The 26,307-nt window shown below is 42.8% G+C and overlaps 1 pseudogene; it reads left to right on the top strand.

Annotated features, from left to right (window-relative positions):
* The first annotated feature begins 5,458 nt into the window (after positions 1 to 5,458).
* Positions 5,459 to 25,541, top strand: LOC135522854 (protein phosphatase 1 regulatory subunit 16A-like; annotated as a pseudogene).
* The last annotated feature ends 766 nt before the right edge of the window (positions 25,542 to 26,307 follow it).

Raw genomic sequence — 26,307 nt, 5'->3', positions numbered from 1 at the left:
GCTGATCAACCTGGGGGCAGATCGGGCTGCACGGTCGGACAGGAGAGGGAGGGAGTCGGCCCTTAACCCCTGGCAGACTGCTGGCTCCAGGCCGCTGGCTGGCTGCCTATTTGAAGAGCAAACAATTAACAGTTTCATGTAAATCCCGCTGTGTAATCGATGAGAGAATAGAGCGCTATCTGCGGGCAGAATGACTGATCGCCCCGGGCGGCTAGGGAGGGTCTGTGTGTAAGAAAGAGACAGTAAACCTGTAAATAACCCCTCGACAAACATGCCACTTTACCACACAGCGTTCATTTTGGTAATCCGCTCCAAAACTTTTAAGCATCAGGTGCGCACAGGAGTGAAGTTCTTATATCTGCAGAGAGAAACATCCAAATGTATTTATTTATCAGTCCACTGGAATGAATTGAATCATTAGCCCCACTCACACAAGGTGTTGGGGATCCCAGTGAGGAAGGTACCCCCCGACCTCCTCTCTTTCCTTCATTTTTAATACTTGCATACAGTAAACACAGATTGTGATGTTCCAACACCACTACATCAGTCGCCAACGTGCCCCATATAAAGGGGAGAATTGAGAGCGGGAGAAGTAGAACAAGAGGGTCCCACAAAGCAGATTGAAAAATAAACCAAGAGGTATTTTTAGTGAGGCTTTCATTTCATTCAATATACATAGGACCGCTAATATACAAACATTAAGGGATTAACACCCTGGCCCACTAAAACACATACTGACGGAAGACAGAAAATGTCAACTGAAAGATTACCTCATTAATTGTGTTGCTGATTTCTTCATTGTTACAAATTGTCAACACTGGACAAAATCTAATCGATCACATTAGTCAATGGTAACTGCTCGATTAAGGTCCTGTATACCATATTTATTAGAAGGATAATATGATCGAATTATTTAAATATGGTAGATATTGCATAATCGGAGAAAACAAACAGGCAGACTAGGCACTGGTATAGCCTGCGTGGTTTCAGCAGAATTAGGATCGATGTTCGTATTCAAGCGCAAATACACATTTTGAGAGCTATCAAAAACCCAGGGACCGTGCAGGAGCGCACCGAGTTGAGGGTGCAGGAGCGCACCGAGTTGAGGGTGCAGGAGCGCACCGAGTTGAGGGTGCAGGAGCGCACCGATAATAGTTGAGGGTGCAGGAGCGCACCGAGTTGAGGGTGCAGGAGCGCACCGAGTTGAGGGTGCAGGAGCGCACAGTAGGAAGTCCCTTGAGAATATGCAGTGCACGTCCAAAGACAGTTTCTTTTGTGTAAATTAATGTAGTGCTAATGCCATAGCCCTTACCTCTCAGCAAAACAAGTTGGATTAGCCAGATTGACCCCGTCTCGTTCCTGGGATTGCCTACTAATCAGCATGTGATGAAAACACAATGGAAGATTGAACACCATCCATGATCGCCAAGTGATGGGGACATTCGCACCTTGTAAATACGAGCTAATGTCCGATTTATGCACAGGTTCAATTTAAATGTAGGCTATGCAGAAGCAGTTACCTGACATTATTATGAAGGCTGTCTAACCAACATTTTAATTAATTAACTCTGACAGTTAGCAGACCAATATGGGGAGAAATTTGCACGTAATAAATACATGTTTCCTAAAATATGTGAAAGTGGAAAAACGCGTTTTAGCCGGTTGAGTGTATCACCTAGGCCTGACTTTTTTATGTCTTCGATTTTACCATGTAGAAATGAGCAGTCAAATGTTTCAGATCAGATATTGGAGTGAAGATGATATCGAAAAGGAACAGGAGACCGTCGTGCATTCATGCTGTCCTCATCTGGCTAGCAATCCGCTGGTACACGGTCTAATTGCTCCAATGTGACCTCTCGTTTCCAATTAGTTGTAATCAACCAACTCTTCCTGCTTCCTATTATGAATTGTGTTTTGACAGGCATTCCATGCTAAACACAATTTCAGAGTACTATGAAACTAAATATTTTAATTTATTTGGGTATTTATAGAAGAACAACGTGATATAGTTTATAAAGACCAACTAATATTTTATAGTCTGCTGTTCAGAAACTTGTTAGGATATGTATGTACATTTGAGTAGACATGTTCAGGTCAAAATAAATTCTTCAGTACTGCTCCCTGATGACTATTAAAATTAGAAAATTACGGATAATAGATAATACAGTGCCCTACTTAATTAATGGGACAGTGAAGCATTTTATCTTATTTTGTCGCTATACTCCAAAAGTTTAGATTTGAAATGACTATGAGGTTAAATGGCATACTGTCAGCTTTAATTGGATGATATATTCATCCATATCACGTGAACTGTTTAGAAATCACAGCACTTTTTGTACATAGTCCCGCCAATTTAGGGGACCAAAAGTATTGGGACAAATTCACTTGTACTTATATTAAAGTAGTAAAAAGATAAGTATTTGGTGCCATATTCATAGCATGCAATGACAACATCCAGCTTGTAACTCTACACATTTTTTGGATTCACCTTGTTTGGTTGTGTTTGAGATGATTTGATGCCCAATAGCAATTAATGGTAAATAGTGTATTGTGTTATTTTGGAGTCAGCAAAGAACAAATTATTATTTACAATGATGCCCAACACCGGCCAAACACGGACAATGCTGGGCCAATTGTGCTCTGCCCTATGGGACTCCAAATCACGGCCGGTTGTGATACAGCCTGGATTCGAACCAGGGTGTCTGTAGTGACGCCTCAAGCACTGAGATGCAGTGCCTTAAACCGCTGCTTTCACTCTGGAAAACATGCATCCTGTTTGCAACAACACACTAAAGTAATACTGCAAAAAATGTGTTTAAAGCCATTCATTTTTTGTCCTGAATGCAAAGTGTTATGTTTGGGGCAAATAAATGGATTGGAGCTAAGCACATGCTAAATCCTAGAGGAAACCTGCTTCAGTCTGCTTTCCACCAGACACTGGGAGATTAATTCACCTTTCAGCAGGACAATAACTTAAAATACAAGACCAAATCTAAACTGGAGTTGCTTACCAGGAAGACAGTGAACGTTCCAGTTTGGACTTATATCTGCTCGAAAATCTATGGCAAGACCTGAAAATGGTTGTTTAGCAATGATCAACAACCAATTTTACAGAACTTGAAGAATTTGAGAAGAATAATGGGCAAATGTTGCACAATCCATGTGTGGAAAGCTCTTAGAGCTTTACCCAGAAAGACTTACAGCTGTTATCGTTGCCAAAGGTTATTCTAACATGTATTGACTCAGGGGGTAATGGAATTGAATTTATTTAATTTTTTTACCTTTATTTTACTAGGCAAGTCAGTTAAGAACAAATTCTTATTTTCAATTACGGCCTAGGAACTGTGGGTTAACTGCCTGTTCAGGGGCAGAATGACAGATTTGTACCTTGTCAGCTCAGGGATTTGAACTTGCAACCTTCCGGTTACTAGTCCAACACTCTAAACACTAGGCTACCCTGCCGATATAGATAGATATATTAGTGTCATAGTTTTCATATTTTTTTATATAAATGTTTGAATTTTTCTTCCACCTTGACATTAGAGTATTTTGTGTAGATCATTGACAAAAAATGACAATTAAACCCATTTTAATCCCACTTTGTATGACAGCAAAATGGGAGAAAAGTCTTGGGGTGTGAATACTTTCTGAAGCCACTGTAATCCTTTTAAGCTTCTCTGAGATGCTCCCCGATACTGAGATGGACTAAAGAGAGTAGGTTTAGTCCTGCTGGGAGAGAGGAGTCACTGTCTTTGTCCCACTGAAGCTTTCCAATAAGGGACAAATTCCATGTCTGAATCAACTACAGACCTTTCAAATACATTCTCAGTCAGGATGCACAATCCTCTGGTTTGGATAAGACTAAGACAAAATCTTTAGTTTGAGAAACAGAAATGGAGGGGACTGCACAGCATGGATGATCCACATGAACAATAACCATGCAATCCCAACATCCTTTTTAAGTTATCTTGAATCGGTACACATCATGAGATAATGGAAAACCTTTCTTTTCCTGAGCCTCCTCTAGACAATGTTGCTAGACAAGCACAAAACATAATTCAGGATGCATCATTCCTAAAGTGAAAAACAACAAGAGAAGCATCCCATTCTCTGTGCTGCTACCATGTTGTGTTTCTTTAAAAAAAAACATGTTGCTACCATGTTGTGCTGCTACCATGCTGTGTCTACATTTGTTGCTGCCTTGCTATGTTGTTGTCTTTAGGTCTCTCTTTATGTAGTGTTGTGTTGTCTCTCTTGTCGTGATGTGTGTTTTGTCCTATAATATATATATATATATATATATATATATATATATATATATATATATATATATATATATATATATATATATATATATATATATATATATATATATATATCAGTTAAGAACAAATTCTTATTTTTAATTACGGGCTACCAAAAGGTAAAAGGCCTAATGCGGGGACAGGGGCTGGGATAATTAAAAAAAAAATGTATATATATATTATTATTATTATTTATTTTTTATCCCAGCCCCTGTCCCCGCAGGAGGCCTTTTGCCTTTTGGTAGCCCGTAATTAAAAATAAGAATTTGTTCTTAACTGACTTGCCTAGTTAAATAAAGGTTAAATAAAATAAAAAATCTCTGTCCAAACCACTGCAGAATGTTACTCCAGTGTTGACCAGGGAGGTCAGCAGAGGTCAACAGATTACTGAGTCATCATTGTCTGCGGGTCTCAGCAGCAGATCGTCTTGGCCTGGGAGTTTTCCCAGGATTATCTATCAGTCCAACCAACCCCGAGCTGTCAGTGGAACCGTCACATAAACAGAATAGGCCTACTACATTTTAAACACATTTCTAGCACATGTTAGCTAGATCACTTCAGGTGTGTTATCTTCATTCTCTGATAGATACAATACCCTCCCCTTTCACTATTGTAAAATATAACACACCTATATATTTTTTCTAGTGGTTAGAGCCTTGGGCCAGTAACTGAGAGGTTGCTGGATCGAATCCCCGAGCTGACAAGGTAAAAATCTGTCGTTCTGCCCCTGAGCAAGGCAGTTAACCCACTGTTCCCCGCACCAAAGACGTGGATTCAGAGTGGTTGGGTTAAATGCGGAAGACACATTTCAGCTGAATGCATTCAGTTGTACAACTGACTAGTTATCCCTCTTTCCCCTTTCTATGAAGCAAGAGAAGGGGTGGACTACAGTTATTTTCATACAGCTGTTCTTTTGAATGATTTTAAAGGGAAATGTCAGAAAATGTGAGACTAAGTTTAGGTAGCTAGGATTTTGTTGTCAAATAGTTTGGTGAAGGTCATTTTACTGTACAGTTACAGTTGATATGCACTGTATGTCACGTAATAAATATTTCACTAAGCGCACAGTATTTTAATTTATAGGGTTTGGTCTGAGCAATGTCGTCCTCTTGTGGCACCTTTCAATGACAACAGCCGATGTTATGTTTGAATCAGATGGCGTGTCAAGTGGAGATGAGAGTGAGAAGAATTGGATTACAGTGGAAAATGCAAAAGGAAATAAGAGAAGTAAATTGCTAGTGGACTCGAGTAAATCCAAGCGTAGTTATGACAATTTTTAGGTCGGAGTAAAGGTTTTGGATCGACGTTGTTACCTGGGAGATCCGATTGAAGTCTATAGAAATTGTGGTTTGAGGTGGCGTCGATGAGAGTACCAAGAGGTGCGCACTTTCTTTGTGGTGTGTATCTTTGGAACAGAAGGAGCGTGCTCTGCGCCCTCAAGAAGATATCGGATTGGAATGTGACGTGTGTGGCTTTTCGAATCAGAGCGCATATCAAGGGTGTTATCTCTGGTGTGGCACGAGAAGTGAAATCAAAGGATATATGTGAAGAATTGGATCAAGTGGTTGGTGCACACCGACTGACCCGCGTAGTAGAAGGCGCGAAGAAGCCCACTCCATCCATTCTATAGTTAAAAAAAATATATATATGAAGTCTCCTCTCCCTTCACCTGTGTATTTTGATTTTATGTGATACCCTGTGAGATCCTTCATGCCCAAAACCCACGCAGTGTGATAAATGCAAAATATTTGGTCACGTGTATGTAGATGAGCGGGGTATCGTATGCCAGCTGAGCCACATTTTTATTTTACCTTTATGTTAACTAGGCAAGTCAGCGAAGAACAAATTCTTATTTACAATGACGGCCTTCCCCGGCCAAACCCTAACACGCTGGGTCAATTGTGCGGCACACTATGGGACTCCCAATTACGGTCAGTTGGGATACAGCCTGGAATCAAACCAGGGACTGCAGTGACGCCTCTCGCACTGCGATGCATTTCCTTAGGCCACTGCGCCACTCGGGAGGCTTCAGCAATTGCGTTGGTGAACATGCACCCGAATTTCTGAAGTGTCCTGTTAGGGTGAAGGAGACTGAGGCGGTAAGAATATGGACTGACCAGCATGTCCTATCTGGAGGCGGTGAGAAGAGTGGAAGAAATTAGTGAAGTTTAAGAAATAATGGTAGTAGGAGTAGAGACACCAGATAATATTAATTGTCAGAGGGATCCTGACATGTTGCATATTAAGAAGTTGGACTTTAGCGTTAATTGCATTGGCTATCATCTGCACAGGGCAAACAGATGAAACCTAAGAAAATAGGTATTGTGAGTGCAGCTGAGCATTTTGTTGGGACTTGTGGGATTTAAAAAAATATATATATTTTTTTTACAGCAGAGGCATTACAAGGAATGCTATCGATGAATGCTCCATCTTCACATGCACCCGAGATAGTTTATGGATGGGATTTGAACTGTGACTGAAGGAGTGAGATGTTTAAAAAAATAATTGTATAGCCTCATGTTCCCACCCCATCCCGCAATGAAATATATTTTGTTTCAATACCCGGTGCAGTAGATGGCGGCAATAGACCTACACCAATAGGTGTATTCTGCCAAACAACCTTAAAAAGAAGAAGAAGAAGAATATGACAGCGCAGCGGTTGTTATGGAGAAGCATTTTCCCCGAGGGCTGGAGAAACATTGGAGAGCTGGCGTTGGGGACAGAAAGCAGCTGATCGGTTTCAGACGGGCTGAGAACACGAGCTCGCGCTTCTGTCAGACTGAATGAACTCCATAGGTAAGCAACATGCTTTGTTTTTCATCGCCAATACATTTGAAAGTTTACATTTGAGCTACGCAAAGCAAACTTTTACCGCGACTGAATGAGGTTAGGTAAGTGAGTTGTGTTAGCAGCCTAGCGATAGCTTGGTTTCCTAATTAATTTGCATGGGAAGGCATTACAAAATGGCAATGACGCACAGGTTGGCCACGGAGAGCGAGCGGTATGTTTGATGTAGCAGGTCGTTTATGATAAGCGATGTAGAAACGTTTGCCGATTACCAAATTTAATTTAGTACGTCAGCTAACCAGCTGCATAGTTTTATGTGACTGGAGGATTCGATTTAGACTTTTGGCTGAACTAGATAGCTACCTAGCTACTTACTGCGTGTAGTGTAACCTGGCACCTAGCATGCTAGTCTCTTACTGTAGCGTGCTAATTAAATCTGCTAACATCTACACACAGTGAAACAGATTTTTCATAATGATTCTGCTTGCTTACTATTCAAAGTTTGTAATGTATTGGTCAGTCATTAGACATTTCCTGTTATTTTAGGAGGATAACTTGTTACATGATGGTAGACAGTTGTTAACAAGTTACTTGCATTTTTCAGTAAGCTTGCATTGCAAGACTGTTGTTTTGCCAGGTACCAAGTAAATAAGCATAAATAGATGTATACATTTTAATTCCTTACTTTAGAATAGAAATTCAAGTCTATTGCATTTATGTATCTTGTCCATGCGTTCTTTTCCAGGTCTGACTGTATGAACTTTTGGTGTATTGTATTTGTGTCAAGGACCAACAGGATATCAGGCCTAGAATTTATGTTATAAGAATGAAAATGACAATCGCACCTTATGTTGGCTGTCCCTACACTTAATGTCCGTGCAGCAAACATTTATGATACTGGTCATAGTGGTTCCTATTTCCCTGGATTTGCATAAGTTAGCATTTGATTTTGTTTTCATAAAGAAACCATCTATTTAAAGAGAGGAAGCAGGTCACATTTCTTATTGTACTTTAGAGAGATCTGGCAGACGAGAGGTAGAGGTTACACCTACTGCATGAACTTGAGTAGTGCACACTGCTGCACTCATGTGTACACTCACATGTGTACACTATCAAAGATTCTGGAGATGAACACAATAGCTTAGGCCACATTGCAACATGGTACACACACTGGCCTACGTAAACTTCTGCTCTGTGGCTGACTGGTTTTTGGTTGACTTTAAATCTTGCTAACTCTTTTGAAAGAGGGTCTTGCCACTTTAAGGTCGTTATGTTGTCTGAACAATGCAGACTTCATACAGCAAGGAGAGAGAACCATACCTAACCAAACGTCTTATCCAACTATAGGATAAACAATACTAGCTCTGCTTTTCTCTGCCTATCGATGTAGACCTAACTGCTGGGGACAATGTTCAGTTTTCAGAGGAGCCATATAGCCTTCACAAATCTGGCTGTCTCTTATCCATCTCTAACTACTGTATAGCCTAATGATAAGACAGTGAGACGGTTGGGCTGATAAGCCTGGAAGGAGTTTATAACTACTGCACCCTGACTTTGACATTTCCTCTTTTTTTTGCCACCTACTGAAAGAACCTCATTAAAATATTGCCTTTGGGTTTGCCTCCCTCCTGCCTTCCCATTCCTCTTTACCTCCATCACTGTCTTTCCTCCACATCCTCTTGCCTTAATTTCCCTCTGCTCTCCCGTCTGTCTTCCTCCGTCTGTCTTCCCCTGTAGCCTCGGAAAGGCTGAGTGATTGTGTCTAACATGGCTAAAGGTCACTCCAGTCCACAACATGACAGGACTTCTGAGGTGTCATGTGTTAGTTGCTCATTAAACCATTTTAAAGCTGGGGGGGGGGAATTGACCAGGAGATTAGACAACTGGGCAGTAGTTCAGGTGGCAGGATCATTCCAGAACACCATTGATTCAGCATTGTTAGCCTATATAAAAGCCAGGGATACAATGTACATGGGGTTGGTTCTTCCTGTCCTCTGATGGGACAGGAATGCTATTTAGGCCCAAGCTAAATCTAGCCAACATGTATGGTCAACTACCACCACCAATTGATATGTTGCTGGATTTATCATTATCGCCTATAAGGCTTCTTTAATCAGATTTCAAACCCATTTTTAGATTAAATTTGTCTCCCTAACCAATACTTAGGCCTGTTTGTTACTAAGCCTAGGGGACCACAGGTTCACAGTAATCCCTGTTTTTGGCCTATAAAGTCCCTTTGAATACCTTACTCTATAGGCCTTACTCTATAGGCCTTACTCTGTAACTCATGTATGCACAAATGTGTAAGTCATTTGCTTTTTCTCTTGGGGACTAAACCAAACAAAACAAATATTTTTGTGTGAGTATTCATAGTGAGGGCCAGTCACTGAGTGATTTGTTCCACAGAACCACCGGCCCTCCCTGTCCAGGCTGAGTCATTGACAAGGTGGCTCATGTTAAGTTCCAAGCATTCACCGACCAAACTCAAAGTACACTGATGATACATGAATGCAGATGAGCAAACTAGGCCACCCAGAAGCCTGTAAGCTGGTAGTGTGTACTACTGAGGTAGAGAGGAGATTCAGCAACACATGGGGCACAATGGAATCAAATAAAAAGCTTCTTTATTTAAAAAAGTAGAACCAACGCATTTCAATTTTTGGCCTCCAGGGGTTTTTTCCACTCCTGCCGGTGATACCCAACCTGACGCATTCCTATACTAACTTGAATACTTACTGGGTAGGGAGGGAGTGACATGTCAAACTTTCAGTAGGCCTACCTCGTGGCACCCATTTTTAAAAGGTATGATAAACTGTCATCTGCTTGCTGCCAGAAGACAGTAAAACAAACTGTCTGGAAGTATGCCTGGTTGCATACATGAACTGAGATACAGATACAGTGGAGCAAAAAAGTATTTAATCAGCCACCAATTGTGCAAGTTCTCCCACTTAAAAAGATGAGGCCTGTCATTTTCATCATAGGTACACTTCAACTATGACAGACAAAATTAGAAGAAAAAAATCAAAAAGTTATATTTTGGTTTCATCTGACCATATGACATTCTCCCAATCTTCTTCTGGATCATCCAAATGCTCTCTAGCAGACTTCAGACGGACATGGACATGTACTGGCTTAAGCAGGGGGACACGTCTGGCACTGCAGGATTTGAGTCCCTGGCGGCGTAGTGTTACTGATGGTAGGCTTTGTTACTTTGGTCCCAGCTCTCTGCAGGTCATTCACTAGGTCCCCCCGTGTGGTTCTGGGATTTTTGCTCACCGTTCTTGTGATCATTTTGACCCCACGGGGCGAGATCTTGTGTGGAGTCCCAGATCGAGGGAGATTATCAGTGGTCTTGTATGTCTTCCATTTCCTAATAATTGCTCCCACAGTTGATTTCTTCAAACTAAGCTGCTTACCTATTGCAGATTCAGTCTTCCCAGCCTGATGTAGGTCTACAATTTTGTTTCTGGTGTCCTTTGACAGCTCTTTGGTCTTGGCCATAGTGGAGTTTGGAGTGTGACTGTTTGAGGTTGTGGACAGGTGTCTTTTATACTGATAACAAGTTCAAACAGGTGCCATTAATACAGGTAACGAGTGGAGGACAGAGGAGCCTCTTAAAGAAGTTACAGGTCTGTGAGAGCCAGAAATCTTGCTTGTTTGTAGGTGACCAGATAATTATTTTCCACCATTTGCAAATAAATTCATAAAAAATCCTACAATGTGATTTTCTGGATTTTTTTCCTCTCTCCTTTTGTCTGTCATAGTTGAAGTGTACCTATGATGAAAATTACAGGCCTCTCATCTTTAAGTGGGAGAACTTGCACAATTGGTGGCTGACTAAATACTTTTTTGCCCCACTTTACATTAGTTCAGTGTTATTTCCTGATAGTTGCTGGTTGAAAACACAATCTACACAGGAACTTCAAATCAGCAGGTTTCCATGGTAACATCACCATACATTACATTTGCTAATAGACCAACAACGACTTTCAAACCCCTCTGCCAGTAACAACTTGTTTTCAGTTTTCCCCACTAACACCACTCCCAGACAGTCCTGGCAAAATACTTGCTTGAGAAATATTTTTACCTAAAAAGCCATTTTTGCCAATTTTAATGGAAATTTATTGAAGTAAAGATCTTAATTGTTACCCAGAAATAATTTGATGTTGATATAAAACTGCTGTGTGGGGACTTTTAATAGCCACTCATCCCTCACACACTCTTTCTTGCAGGTAGTAATTTCTGTGGGGTGTTGGGGTGGAGCCAGTCTTCGGCAAGAACAAGCTGTGAGGTTCTGTGTGGAGTAGAGCGAGGAGTGCATTCTCACTGCTTTTTTTTAATGTTCTCTGAGTTTAGAAGACACCGTGGCTGTTATTGAACTGAATCTCCTGTGGGCCTGTCTGCTCGGCTGAAGTACTGTAAATATACTGTTCTGTCTCGGTCTCAGACTTGCTCTCTGTTCGACTGACTGGCTGCGACTTGGTTTGTTTTATTTGTCGCATTTGAACTACAACAGATGAGCAATGATGTCCTTCCGTCCGAAAAGCTCACTCTGCAACTAACTCCATAAAGGACTGTGTATACACACAGGGTCAAAGTTCAGCGATTATGTGCCTACATGTTTCCTGTCCCCGGGAGAGGCTTGAGATCATATCTATGGTTTGTTATGTAATTCAACTATCTCTTTCAAAATGTCTTATCAGCCACCAGGTGGTTATATTCACAGAAATATGAGCATGCTCTCTTCCTATCCTTGTCAGATTTGATTTGATCAGTTGATATCTAGGACTATTCTACTGGCTATCCAGGGTGAAATTAGACACTTTGTGTAGGTTTCATGGAAATTGAACAAGTGTGATTATATAGGCTAAGCTTCATGTTCACTTATGGTCTTGATGAAGTATACAGTGGGGGAAAAAAGTATTTAGTCAGCCACCAATTGTGCTAGTTCTCTCACTTAAAAAGATGAGAGGCCTGTAATTTTCATCATAGGTACACTTCAACTATGACAGACAAAAGGAGAGAGGAAAAAAATCCAGAAAATCACATTGTAGGATTTTTAATGAATTTATTTGCAAATTATGGTGGAAAATAAGTATTTGGTCAACTACAAACAAGCAAGATTTCTGGCTCTCACAGACCTGTAACTTATTCTTTAAGAGGCTCCTCTGTCCTCCTCTCGTTACCTGTATTAATGGTACCTGTTTGAACTTGTTATCAGTATAAAAGACACCTGTCCACAACCTCAGTCACACTCCAAACTCCACTATGGCCAAGACCAAAGAGCTGTCAAAGGACACCAGAAACAAAATTGTAGACCTGCACCAGGCTGGGAAGACTGAATCTGCAATAGGTAAGCAGCTTGGTTTGAAGAAATCAACTGTGGGAGCAATTATTAGGAAATGGAAGACCTACAAGACCACTGATAATCTCCCTCGATCTGGGGCTCCACGCAAGATCTCACCCCATGGGGTCAAAATGATCACAAGTGAGCAAATATTCCAGAACCACACTGAGGGACCTAGTGAATGACATGCAGAGAGCTGGGACCAAAGTAACAAAGCCTACCATTTAAAAAAAAAAACTTATTTAACTAGGCAAGTCAGTTAAGAACAAATTCTTATTTTCAATGACAGCCTAGGAACAGTGGGTTAACTGCCTGTTCAGGGGCAGAACGACAGATTTGTACCTTGTCAGCTCACTTTGTCAGTCCAACACTTTGACCACTAGGCTACCCTGCCGCCCCGGCATTAACGCACTATGCCGCCAGGGACTCAAATCCTGCAGTGCCAGACGTGTCCCTCTGCTTAAGCCAGTACATGTCCAGGCACGTCTGAAGTTTGCTAAAGAGCATTTGGATGATCCAGAAGAAGATTGGGAGAATGTCAGATGAAACCAAAATATAACTTTTTGGTAAAAACTCAACTTGTTGTGTTTGGAGGACAAAGAATGCTGAGTTGCATCCAAAGAACACCATACCTACTGTGAAGCATGGTGGTGGAAGCATCATGCTTTGGGGCTGTTTTTCTGCAAAGGGACCAGGGCGACTGATCCGTGTAAAGGAAAGAATGAATGGGGCCATGTATTGTGAGATTTTGAGTGAAAACCTCCTTCCATCAGCAAGGGCATTGAATATTAAATGTGGCTGGGTCTTTCAGTATGACAATGATCCCAAACACACCGCCCGGGCAAAGGAGTGGCTTCGTAAGAAGCATTTCAAGGTCCTGGCGTGGCCTAGCCAGTCTCCAGATCTCAACCCCATAGAAAATCTTTGGAGGGAGTTGAAAGTCTGTGTTGCCCAGCAACAGCCCCAAAACATCACTGCTCTAGAGGAGATCTGCATGGAGGAATGGGCCAAAATACCAGCAACAGTGTGTGAAAACCTTGTGAAGACTTACAGAAAACGTTCGACCTCTGTCATTGCCAACAAAGGGTATATAACAAAGTATTGAGAAACTTTTGTTATTGACCAAATACTTATTTTCCACCATAATTTGCAAATAAATTCATAAAAAATCCTACAATGTGATTTTCTGGATTTTTTTTCTTCTAATTTTGTCTGTCATAGTTGAAGTGTACCTATGATGAGTTACAGGCCTCATCTTTTTAAGTGGGAGAACATGCACAATTGGTGGCTGACTAAATACTTTTTTGCCCCACTGTAATGATAAGAGGTGAAGGGGTTTATCTCCATGTTGATTGACAGCATTACTGGGAGAACTGTCAGCCAAAGACCGTGAGATTAGGCAGGAAGGGGAAGTTAGCGGTTTTGTGATTGAGGCCAACATAACGTGCAAAGATGTAGACATGCACTTCTGTCAGGCTCCCACAGATCAGTGTTCACTCTGCAACTAAACAGGCTCGTGACTTTCAGCAGTACAGAGGGGCGCAAAGATGGGTGATAACTTTCTATGCATGTGTGTCATTAAATCCCTGGTTCACATGGTGTGTGTTCCTAGTGCGAACAGCAAACACAGTAAACCGGTTTTATGAACAAGGTTGTGGGATTGAGGACAAACACATAGACATGATGACCAGTAGTTCTCATGTCTACATCACTGTTTTCAATGCAAAAAGTTAATTTAAAATATAGGCATACGACTGGTGTGGTGCTGTATTTTGTAAATGCTGATTGCGGTTTTATTTCGGTGGCATTGTGGTTTGTTTTTAAATAGTTTATAGTGCTTTCTTCTGCTCCTGAAGTAAAGTCCCTACAGGGATTGTGGGGGACATGGCCTCTATCCATTCCTCTTCCAAATCTCCTTAAGTGTCTGTAAAGGATGAGTCTTCTCTCTCCGTGTTCACTGTGGTGGGGAAGTGGGCCTTGAAGGGTTACGCTACTTAATGCTCACTGATTACAAACTGTTCTGTGGTGTGTGGACACTAGACCGCCACAGTTGACTGGTTTACCATGGTGATTTAGCCTATAGCCTGTTAGCATATGCGTCAGCAGCTGGTTTGTGTGTGTGTATACGGCTGCTTAGTTAGTCTGTAGGTGCTGTTGAAGGAAGAACAAGTAGGTAGGAAACAGTTCAGTTCTCTGGGGGGGGGGCCTGGCCCGGCCCGGCTCTGGCCTGTATGCTGCAGTAAATATATTTGAATAGGAATACCAGTATGCTGTGTGTTTCATGTGCCCTGACGGGGACACTTTACTAGTGTGTGAGGGTGAGTAAACATTCTGAATCCAAGGAAATCCTTCCACTGTGGTCTGGGCGCTGACAATGGCCAGGTCATCCTAAATATAGTTTGTGGCCACAGTGACAAAAGTGTCTCTAAAGCAGGTCTACTTATTATGAAGAGTCTTGCCATCTGCAGAGGAGGGTGTCAGGAACAGCTTGTCTTCATACTGACAGATCTTTGATGTATTGTCCTCGTCCACCCCTCAGGTAGACCTCAGTTTGGAGTCGTTTCCCTGGTCCTGCCTGCTATCTCGGTCTCCCTGAGTGCGTCTAGTTGACCTTCCTCTCAGCGACTCACAGGCCAGGCTAAATAATGGATGAGGTGCCTGGAAAGAGCGGCTGGCGAGTATGGTCCGGGACGATACCAGTATCGCGATACGAGTTAGTATCGTGGCAAGGAAACAAAAAAACAAAGCTGATTTAACGTCTTTAGAACAGCCCTAATATTGGAAACAAACATCATTATGTTGTCATCCAGAGTCACATGTATTTATTTTCTAAACTACAGCACAATATGTTACATACAGCAGGTTATTAAAGGGACAATGAGTGAGGTCTGCTTCATGTTTACATTTTTGCCACTGAAAACTATTGTGATACTGGTATCATCACATCTCTACTACTTCCTTAATTTAATCTGTTATACTGTGTGTGTGAAATTAGTTATGGTTCAGTTTCGAGGCAATTATCAACTGGGCAGGGCACCTTCAACTGTCGGGAGGATTAGGGGAGCAGGCCCTACCAGTCGGGGCGGCAGCAGGGGAAAACCATTCAAGAAATGACATGTCCTCCTAATACAGAAAATATTGCTACACTGGTGTGAGATGCTACATACCTGGATAAACAGGGAGGACAGCCAGAAGGGCCACTGCTAGCCTAGCACTTAGCACCCAAACAAGTGTCAAGTACTACAACCCAACTAATTACCACCCTACAACATCCCTCCCTGATCCGTCCTCTCACACTAACCAACCACAGAGCGTGCTGTGCTGAAGCCGAGGTGGTTCTGCGCAGGGCAGGCAGGGTGTGTCAATCATTAATGAATGGTGTCCCATCTCCGGTTTCCTCAGGCAGGTAGGGAGAGTGGGACTGGTTCAAGATTGTGTACATTACGGTAACAGTGAACTCTCTCTCTCTGTCTCCAGGTGTCAGGGGAGGGAGGTAGAATGTTACGTATTCTCAGCAGCACAATGGATCCTTGAGACGCCTTGATGCCGGACTCTTCCTGGTTTCTGAAGCACCACCTGCACTGGCCTATTACAGGACTAGAAGACTGACAAGTGATCCAATCCCATGCAGCCCCCACCTCTGACCAGCCTCTGCCCTTCCATTCTCTCGTACTATTGCATTCTGAATTAAGGTTCTGTGCAGTATTAGTTCAAATGTCTTTTATTTTAAAAATGTTTTTACCTCATTGAGATTTTTATTTTTTTAATATACCGGGACCTCACGATACAATACTTAGGCGCCGATATGTATTGTGTTTCTCATGATTCTATAGTTATTGTGATTTGATACTGATTTGATTTTATTCGCATTTGATGTTCCAAACATTTTGCTCACCACATGTCGGCTGCAGAGAGTCTAGAGAAAGCATGATAAAATGAGTTTTGATCATTCATGGAAATAAGTGCTGAGAACATGTTGGCTCATTATTTAAGAAGAAGATGGAGAACAAGTTAAAGGATGGCGAGTGCTAGTTAACGCTTCCTAGCAAGGAAAATAAATTACAAATCAAAAGTGGCGTTTTATAATGGAACTATATCAATTTCAATTTTTTTTTTAGCGCCAATATGGATTTAAGGACTGAAATATGGTTCAAAGTTATTTTTCTTCACTTTCTACTGCTAAAATCCAGAACCAGATCAGACCAGTGAAACAGGACAACAGAGGGGGGAGGGGGTGGGCATTGGCGTGGCATGGCGGAGCACGGCGAGCTGCTCGGTGAGATGGCCACAATTGGGCGTCTGAGCGCCACGGAGCGCTTGAAGCATGCCCAGAAGCGGCGCGCCCAGCAGCTAAAAGGCTGGGCCCAGATGGACAAGGACATGGCCCGCGGCGCGGGCAAGGCCGGCCAGAAAAGCAACAAGAAGGGGCGCACGCGCAGGGTGGTCTTCCCCAACAACATCACTCTGCTGGAGGCTGCAGCCCGCAATGACCTGGAAGAGGGTGAGTCAGTCAGCACACCACTATGGGACGGTTTCAGAAACCTTTTTTTTTTTAAAGCCTCGTCTTGGGTTAAAAAAGCATGCTCAATGGAGAATCTCTTCATTAAAAGTGCTTTTAAATCCAGGATTAGGTTTAGGATAATCCATGTCTGGGAAACGGGCCATAGAGGTTTTATTCTACCAAAGGAATTCCCACTACCCCTTAGAAAAGCCTGTAGTTAACACTCACTGTTTTTCATGGCTGCTGTTCTTCAAAGTAACATGAATAGTGGCAGGGCAGTTGCACAGCACGACCGCTCTATAAACACAAGTTACACAAGAAATCATTCATGCATATTTTACGTGAGGCGCATCATACTTTTAGGCTTATCAGAACGGGCGTTTGGTTCCAATGGTGCTATTGTTAGCACACCTGATTATGGCTAATTATAGCGGAAACTTTTGATTGCGTTGCAAGAGCAGAGGTTATCTGAAATTTATACAACAGGTGGGTCAAATCCTACATTCTAATTGGTTAAAACCACATTCCAGACGATTTCTATTTGACAAGTTACCACCAGCTAAAGCTATGACTCTGTAACACATTAGTGTTCCATTTCACTGTGAAATCCACTGTCTCATCAGCCCAGCCAGAGCCATGCAATTCCTAAAAGTTGATCTCCACTGTAAAACTCATCGACATTATTTCCTATTTTTTTAAGACATGTAGATTGTTTATTGTTAGCTGTTACTGCACTGTTGGCGCTAGGAGCACAAGCATTTCCCTACATCCGCAATAACATCTGCTAAATATGTGTATGCGACCAATAAAATTTGATTTGAAGACTAGTATTTGGTTTCCAACTGCAGAGATTTGCATAAACCTCGCTGTGTCTCTCGACTCGGTCCTAACAACACCGTTCCAATATCCTCCACACCGGCTTCTCGGGCAATATCACTTAACTAAGATTCAGTGTGACTTACTGGAGTTCTAGTGAATAATGGCCATGTGTTTCTCTGCAGTGAGGGAGCTGCTGAACGGTGGAGTCAGTCCAGATCTGTACAACGAGGACGGACTCACTGCCCTTCACCAGGTACACATGCGCTCACACACACAGTCCGACGTCTGCCCGCTTGACCACCCTGTGGGTGTCCGTTTTATGTTTAGTGTGGTTCTCAACACTGTAAGTACTGTCTGTCTGTGGGGTGTTGATCTAAAATCACAGTTTCTGTAAACACTGTAGAATGTTTTCACACTGCTTCTAGAGCTAGACATGTAACTGCTGCTCTGCTTTGGGCTGGCTCTTACATTCCTAGACCGTTGGGGAGGATAGATTGTGACCCCCCCCCCCCCCTCATAGCACTACTGTGATGTTTGGAAACGTCTACCAACTCACCACCAAGAAATGACACGATCTCCTTAGAAGTAAAACACACACCCTACATGTACATGTTACCCCCCCCCCCACACACACTCACACACTCACACTGTAAATGTGTAAGAGTGGCACTAGCGAGCACAGTGCTCTCTCTATAGTCATGAAGTATTTCTTCCCTCCAGAAAAAAATTAATGTGTTTACTTAGTAAAAGGATGGAGGCCTGAACCTGTGCAAATTCAGTTTACTTTTACTCTGCAGTTGACCGTAAACCCGTGTGTTTTTTTGCCTGTTGTGTGTCTGTCTGCGTTTCCCCTGCAGTGCTGTATTGATGACTTTGTGGAGCTGGTGCAGTGTCTTTTGGATGCCGGGGCCAGTGTGAACGCCTGTGACAGTGAGCTGTGGACACCGCTTCACGCTGCTGCCACCTGTGGACACACAGACCTGGTGCAGCTCCTCGTGCAGTCGTGAGTCACACAAACACCTCAACACGACACAGTTACAATGTACTGTGCAGAATGCGGAGGGCTTTAAAATGTACATAGTAATAGTTTTGACCCATTCCTCTGGGTGAAGTTCAACAACTTCTTCCCTTTCTTCAGACACTATTTTAGAGTTCAGACATCCTTATCATTTCCAAGTAGGCTGTGATAATGATGTGTGTGTGCTTCTGGTGTAACGTTCTCCTTGTCTGTGTGTAGTGGAGCAGAGCTGCTGGCTGTCAACGCTGATGGCAACATGCCCTATGACCTTTGTGAGGACGAGGCCACTCTGGAGCTGCTTGAGATGGTCATGGCAGAGCAGGGTCAGTAGGGAGACTAAAAACCAACCTGATTTCCCCCCTCCCTCCCCAGACTCATCCTCTCTTTACATTTCTAACCATACACTCACCCTCTCACCATGGCTACAGCCCTTAGCCACAACCCTGTAACCATAGCTACAGTTGAAGTTGGAAATTTACATACACCTAAGCCAAATACATTTAAGCTAAGTTTTTTTCACAATTTCTGACATTTAAGCCTAGTAAAAATTCAATTTCTTAGGCCAGTTAGGATCCCCATTTATTTCAGCTTTTATTTCTTTCATCGTATTCCCAGTGGGACAGTAGTTTACATACTAATTGAGTATTTGGTAGCATTGCCTTTATATTGTTTAACTTGGGTCAAACATTTTGGGTAGCCTTCCACAAGCTTCCCACAATAAGTTGGGCGAATGTTGGCCCATTCCTCCTGACAGAGCTGGTGTAACTGAGACAGGTTTGTAGGCCTCCTTGATCGCACACGCTTTTTCAGATCTGCCCACAAATTTTCTATAGGATTGAGGTCAGGGCTTTGTGATGGCCACTCCAGTACCTTGACTTTGTTGTCTTTAAGCCATTTTGCCACAACTTTGGAAATATGCTTGGGGTCATTGTCCATTTGGTAGACCCATTTGCGACCAAGCTTTAACTTCCTTACTCATGTCTTGAGATGTTGCTTCAATATATCCACATAATTTTCCTCATGATGTCATCCATCTATTTTGTGAAGTGCATCAGTTCCTCCTGCTGCAAAGCATCCCCACAACATGATGCTGCCACCCGCGTGCTTCACAGTTGGGATGGTGTTCTTCGGCTTGCAAGCCTCCCCGTTTGTACAGATGAACGTGGTACCATCATGCGCTTGGAAATTGCTCCCAAGGGTGAACCAGACTTGTGGAGCTCTACAATTATTTTTTTCTGAGGTCTTGGCTGATTTTTTTTCTTTTGATTTTTCCATGATGTCAAGCAAAGAGGCATGTAGTTTGAAGGTAGGCCATTAAATACATCCACAGGTACACCTCCAATTGACTCAAATTATGTCAATTAGCCTATCAGAAGCTTCTAAAGCCATGACATCATTTTCTGGAATTTCCCAAGCTGTTTAAAGGCACAGTGCACTTAGTGCATGTAAACTTCTGACCCACTGGAATTGTGATACAGTGAAATAATCTGTAAACAATTGCTGTAAAAATTACTTGTGTCACGCACAAAGTAGATGTCCTAACCGACTTGCCAAAACTATAGTTTGTTAACATTTGTGGAGTGGTTGAAAAACGAGTTTGTGACTCCAACCTACGTGTATGTAAACTTCTGACTTCAACTGTACCTGGAAGTTGCAATCCCCTCTACGAGCCTTACTTAAACCCAGTCCATGTTAAATCAACAATGGTCTGTGTGGAAGAGCTCTGACTTCCTGTGTGTCTGTGCAGGTATAACCCAGGACCGTATAAACCGGTGTCGTGGGGCTAAGGAGATGAATATGCTCACAGATCTTCGAGTGCTGGTTCAGAATGGAGCGGACCTGAACGCTCAGGATGACAACGGGGCCACTCTGGTGAGACACATTCAAATAGATGGTTTTTTTTTTTTTAATTTTATTCTTCCCCTCTAATCAGGGACTGATTTTAGATTTGGGCACCAGGTGGGTACAATTTCAATATCGGGTAGAACAGAAAACCAGCGGTACTCTGAACCTCATGGTTTTGGATTTGAATACCCCTGCAGTAACCCTGAAAACATACCTGGCTGGGGAGATTTTCTAGTCTTGTATTATGATCATATCTTCACTTCACCACTGGGACGAAAGGTTGACTAACAATTCCCCTCCAGCTGCACATAGCGGCGGCTAACGGCTACTTGTTGGTGGGGGAGCTGCTACTGGAGCACCGGGCCAAGGTGGAGCAGAAGGACACAGACGGCTGGACACCACTCCACGCCGCCTCCTGCTGGGGACAGGTCAGTATTGTAGCACTCTGAGAACAGGCTGGAATGAAGCCCCCTTTCTCAACGGTTATGCTAAATGGCTGGCTCACTGACCTGAACGTACTGGCGTGTCTGTTTCCCTAGATTCTGATGGTGGAGCAGCTGGTGGCTCATGGGGCCAGCCTCAACACCAAGTCTGTCCTGGAAGAGACGCCGCTGGGTAACAACATCACATGTTTACTTTTGAGTCATTTAGCAGACGCTCTTAACCAGAGACTTCAGATAGCTAGGTGGGACAACCACATATCACAGGCATAGAAAGTACACCTTTCCTCAATAACGTAGCTATCAGTAGTCAGAGCTAGAAGTGGGGGTCAAGTGCTGGTAATTTAGATTTTATTTTTTACATCCTGTAGTTAGACTGTGAGGATGTGATGGGCAATGACACAGAACCCTTGTATAGGTTGACTTATTACCTGTTATCTTGATAGCTAATAGTCCTCAAATCAAATGTTACACACAGCATCACCATGTATCAAAATGTAAGCCTGAATGGGGAAGGATTCGACAGAAATGTCTTCTGCATTTACCCCTCTGAATCAGAGAGGTGCAGGAGCTGCCTTAATGGATGTCATCGGCGCCCAGGGAGCAGTTGTTGTTGGGGGTTAACTGTATGGGGAGGACATGTCCTGACTCCGTTGTGTTTTCTGTCTGTGGTAGATGTGTGTGCTGACGAGGAGGTGAGAGTCAAGCTGATGGAGCTGAAGCACAAACACGACGCAATCATGAAGAGTCATGACCGACACAAGGGCACCTTGCAGAGACGAGCCTCCAGCACTGGCAGCAGAGGGTGAGTGGGGGTTGAACAATAGAGAGGATTAGTTCAAGGTTTAAAGATGGAAGGTTAAGAGCAGATGAGGGTTTTGTTAAGACACAGGCAAAGCCTCAGCCTCTTGTCAGTTTGTAGCTGTGTCTACAGTGTCTGTCTGTCGCCCCCTGTCTGAGCAGAAGGTGGTGCGGCGTGTGAGCGTCAACGAGCGTTCCAGCCTGTACCGGCGGGAGCATCACAAGGAGGCCATGGTGTGGCAGGAGAGAGGTCGGCAGGCCGAGCCGCAGGACGACGACGAGGACAGACAGACGGACAACGAGCTCCACCATCACGTTGCCATGGTGAGTTGTACTGTTATTTCTGTCATAGCAACAACACCAGGACAAACTGCTACCATGTTCAGTCGACATTGAGAATAGAGGATATGATTCAGAGTTGATAGGTGAATGTGTCATTAATTCTGTTGCTCTGGCTTTCTCAGGCTGCAGGTACCATGTCGAGGCTGGAGAATGAGGAGGGAGCGGAGAGGAAGTCTAGTCTGGGGAACGGTGGGACGCCCCTTGCCCTCTCGGCGTCTGTCCCAGGGGAGCAGTGGAGTAGAGGCCGGATGGACCGCAGTGCCTCCTACCAGCTGAGCCCTGCCTCAGGGTCTGGGGAGGAAAGGGACAACATGACCCTGGAGAAATCCCACCAGACTCTAGCGGACCTGAAACGCCAGCGGGCTGCGGCCAAGCTCAACAAGTACCCCGCCCCACCTCTACTCCCTCCCTCAGAGGAGGAGCCTCCCACCCCTCTGCAGGAGGTGACCCCCTCCCGAGCCACCCAGGAGACCCCCAGCACAGAGGTGGCCTTTCCCAGCGCTGTGTACTTCACTCCAGCCAGTGGGGACCCGCCCCTGCTCAAACTACGAGCCCCAGAGGAGGACACGTCCAACAACACCAAGGAGCCCTGCTGTGGAATCATGTAGAGACATACAAACACTCCCAAGCCACAATGTAGAGACACACAAACACTCCCAAGCACCCACTGCCTGACTGGAAATGAGGGGATGTGTAACACTCCTATGTGGCAAACCGATTTCAAGTCAAAACACTACAGTGACCACCAGATATACTTTTAAGGATTCATTGCAGTTTGATTCATTCTAAGCATATTATTTGGTTCCGTCAATATGCCGTTGAATGTTTGGTCTTAACTCCATTTTAGTAAATGTAGTAGTACATTTTATCTTCTTGCACAGATTTATTTTAAACCCTCCTTCCTGAAAAATGTCAAACATTTAATATATGAGCACTTAATGTAATGTTCCTCATTGCTCCTCTGAGGGTGTGGCCAGAGGGGTCTATTTGGATCTCAGGAGACCTTGTGTGGCCACCAGTTGGCTTTTTAGGCTGTGTGTAGAGACCTACAGATACCAGTATTACTCTTGCAATAGCACTGAGTACTTTCCTCTTAAGTCCCTTTTTTCCATGTGTGTTTGGGGCTGTTCAATAAGAGTTCTCACACAGGATGTATCAAGCACATACTATATGAATTGGTCATCTGACTTCAGTGAGTAAGATGTGCTTATTCAAAGCAGAAAAGGGGCAAGAGCAGAATGAACCAAACCTGATTTATTATGCTTTTTTTTTCAAGCTGATATTTGGACCAATGAATGATTTTTCCTACTTATGATTGACTGAACATGATTTGAGATGTGCACTATTGATTGAAGGGAAGCACGGATTATGATCGAGAGTGAGGCGATTTCCTAAAGTGATTGATACAAAAGGTACGTGATAGCATTTGTTGATCTGACAGTGCATCCTGAAAGTATTCTGACACCTTGACTTTTTTCCAAATTTTGTTTCATTACAGCCTTGTTCTAGTTGTTTTCCCCCCTCAATCTACACACAATACCCCATCATGACAAAGCAAACTTATTACAAATAATAAAAAAACTAAATATCACTTTTACACAAGTAATCAGACCCTTTACTCAGTTATTTTTTTGAAGCACTTTTGGCAGGGATTACAGCTTTGAGTCTTGGGTATGACGCTACAATGTCATGCTTCAACATAGGGAAGGTATTGGCCAGGTGTTGAGCAGTGCCTGGTTTCCTCCAGACGTGACGCTTGACTTTCAGGCCAAAAGTTCAATCTTGTTTTCATCAGACCAGAAAATGTTGTTTCTCCTGGTCTGAGTCCTTTAAGTGCCTTTTTGCAAACTCCAAGCGGCCTGTCATGTGCCTTTTACTAAGGATTGGCTTCCGTCTGGCCACTCTACCATAAAGGCCAGATTGGTGGAGTGCTGCAGAGCTGGTTGTCCTTCTGGAAGGTTCTCCCATCTCCATAGAGGAACTCTGGAGCTCTGTCAGTGATCATCAGGTTCTTGGTCACCTCTTTGACCAAGGCCCTTCTCCCCTTGATTGCTCAGTTTGGCAGGGCGGCCAGCACTAGGAAGAGTGGTGGTGGTTCCAAACTTCTTCCATTTTAAGAGTGATTGAGCCCACAGTGTTCTTGGACCTCCAACGCTTTGTAAATATTTTTGTACCCTTCCCAGATTTGTGCCTTGACACTATCCTGTCTACTGACAATTCATTTGACATCATGGCTTGATTTTTGCTCTGACATGCACTGTCAACTGTGGGACCTTGGAAAAGCACACACAGCTGTCTAAGTCATGTCCAATTAATTGAATTTACCACAGGTAAACTCAAATCCTGTTTTCGCTTTGTCATTATGGGGTATTGTGTAGATTGATGAGGGAAAATGTTTACATAAGGCTGTAACAAAATATACAAAGTCAAGGGGTCTGAATTCTTTCCAAATGCACTGTATTTGTCTGTCTGACAGGGTACAGAATTGGGATTGTTTTTGAGAAGTTAATTTTTCTCGTTGGTTTGAATTTGTATCACATTTAAGTGTAGACAAGTGCTTATTGCCCTACCTTTCTCCTGATCAGCATTCATCACTGTTATTAAAAGGATTTAATGAACAAAAAAATAATCTGTTCAAGTGCACTAAGAAAATTGTACATTTTAATAAGTCTAAGATGCAATTTGTTATCAAGTTGTTGTTTTGTTTTTTCCTAAATGATTGTAAGAGATTCTTATATTTAAATGAAGGTGTTTTTGTCATGATGTTCAATGTTCCTCCTCAGGATGACAACTTTCTCTAGGCATTTCTATTTGAACACTTTCTATACTCTGAATAGTGATGTATGTCGTGCTCAGTGGCTACAGTAGGTTGTCCTTAACATTCCTTCACAACAAACCTTTCCTTCCTAGAAACCAGGATCTACCTTGTTTTCTATACATTTCTGTCAGGTGTTCTGATGACCCCTTCATTTAATTTAGACAATCTTGTTTAACCTCGTCAGTATGATGGTTTATCAACAGTAAGTGTCTTCTGTAGCACCCGATGTTGGTGGCACCTTAATTGGGAGGCACAGGCTCGTGGTAATGGCTGGAGCGGAATCGGTGGAATGGTATCAAATACATGGTTTCTATGTGTTTGATGGTATTCCATCGGCTCCGTTCCAGCCATTATTATGACCCGTCCTCACCTCAGCAGCCTCCACTGTTCTGTATGGTTGGCGAAGTGAAAAATATACTGAACAAAAATATAAATGCAACATGTAAAGTGTTGGTCCCATGTTTCATAAAAGATTCCAGAAATAAATGATTCCAGAAATGTTCCATATGAAAAAAAGAAGTTTCTCGCTAAATGTTGTGCACAAATTTGTTTACATCGGTGTTAGTGAGCTTTTCTCCTATGCCAAGATAATCCATCCACCTGACAGGTGTGGCATATCAAGAAGCTGATTAAACAGCATGATCATGACACAGGTGCACCTTGTGCTGGGCACATTTAAAGGATGTCTCAAGTTTGTGGGAATGTGCAATTGGCATGTTGACTGCAGAAAATTACCACCAGAGCTGTTGCCAGAGCATTTCATGTTCATTTCTCTACCATAAGCCACCTCCAACGTTATTTTAGAGAACTTGTTAGTACGTCCATTTTATTTTTTTGTATGAGACATGGGCTTAGAGTACTTGTGTAGACTGTCACTTATTTGTATATGTTCGGAGTCAGGTGGACAGTCATGCTTGCTCTCAAAGTGGCAATCCTTAACTGAAGCTTTAAGTGTTCTCACTGCCACAGTTTCAGTAAAAAGCTGAGGGATGAGGCTGGAGAAATGCAACCACTCTCAAACCATCGACTATGCTATGGATGCATGGACCATCCATAATATCAAAATGATCGTTTTAACCACATTTTTTTTGGCTATACAGTGGTTCTTTACATGTACTTTGTTTACAAACATTGGAGTAAAACAAGCTTATATTTTGGGTTCTGATGGGGTACGACAGTTGAACTAAGCTCACGGGGCATTTATACGTTATATTCTTCAAGAATCAATGGGTACTTATTCACCAGTCCAAAAAATGTATGTAGTAACTAAGGAATGCCTCTAATA

The sequence above is a fragment of the Oncorhynchus masou genome, chromosome 30 (genome assembly GCF_036934945.1).
Source record: "Oncorhynchus masou masou isolate Uvic2021 chromosome 30, UVic_Omas_1.1, whole genome shotgun sequence".
In the NCBI taxonomy this organism is placed as follows: Eukaryota; Metazoa; Chordata; class Actinopteri; order Salmoniformes; family Salmonidae; genus Oncorhynchus; species Oncorhynchus masou.
The sequence above is the reverse complement of the archived record's forward strand: the minus strand, read 5'-3'. Positions and strand labels throughout refer to the sequence as shown.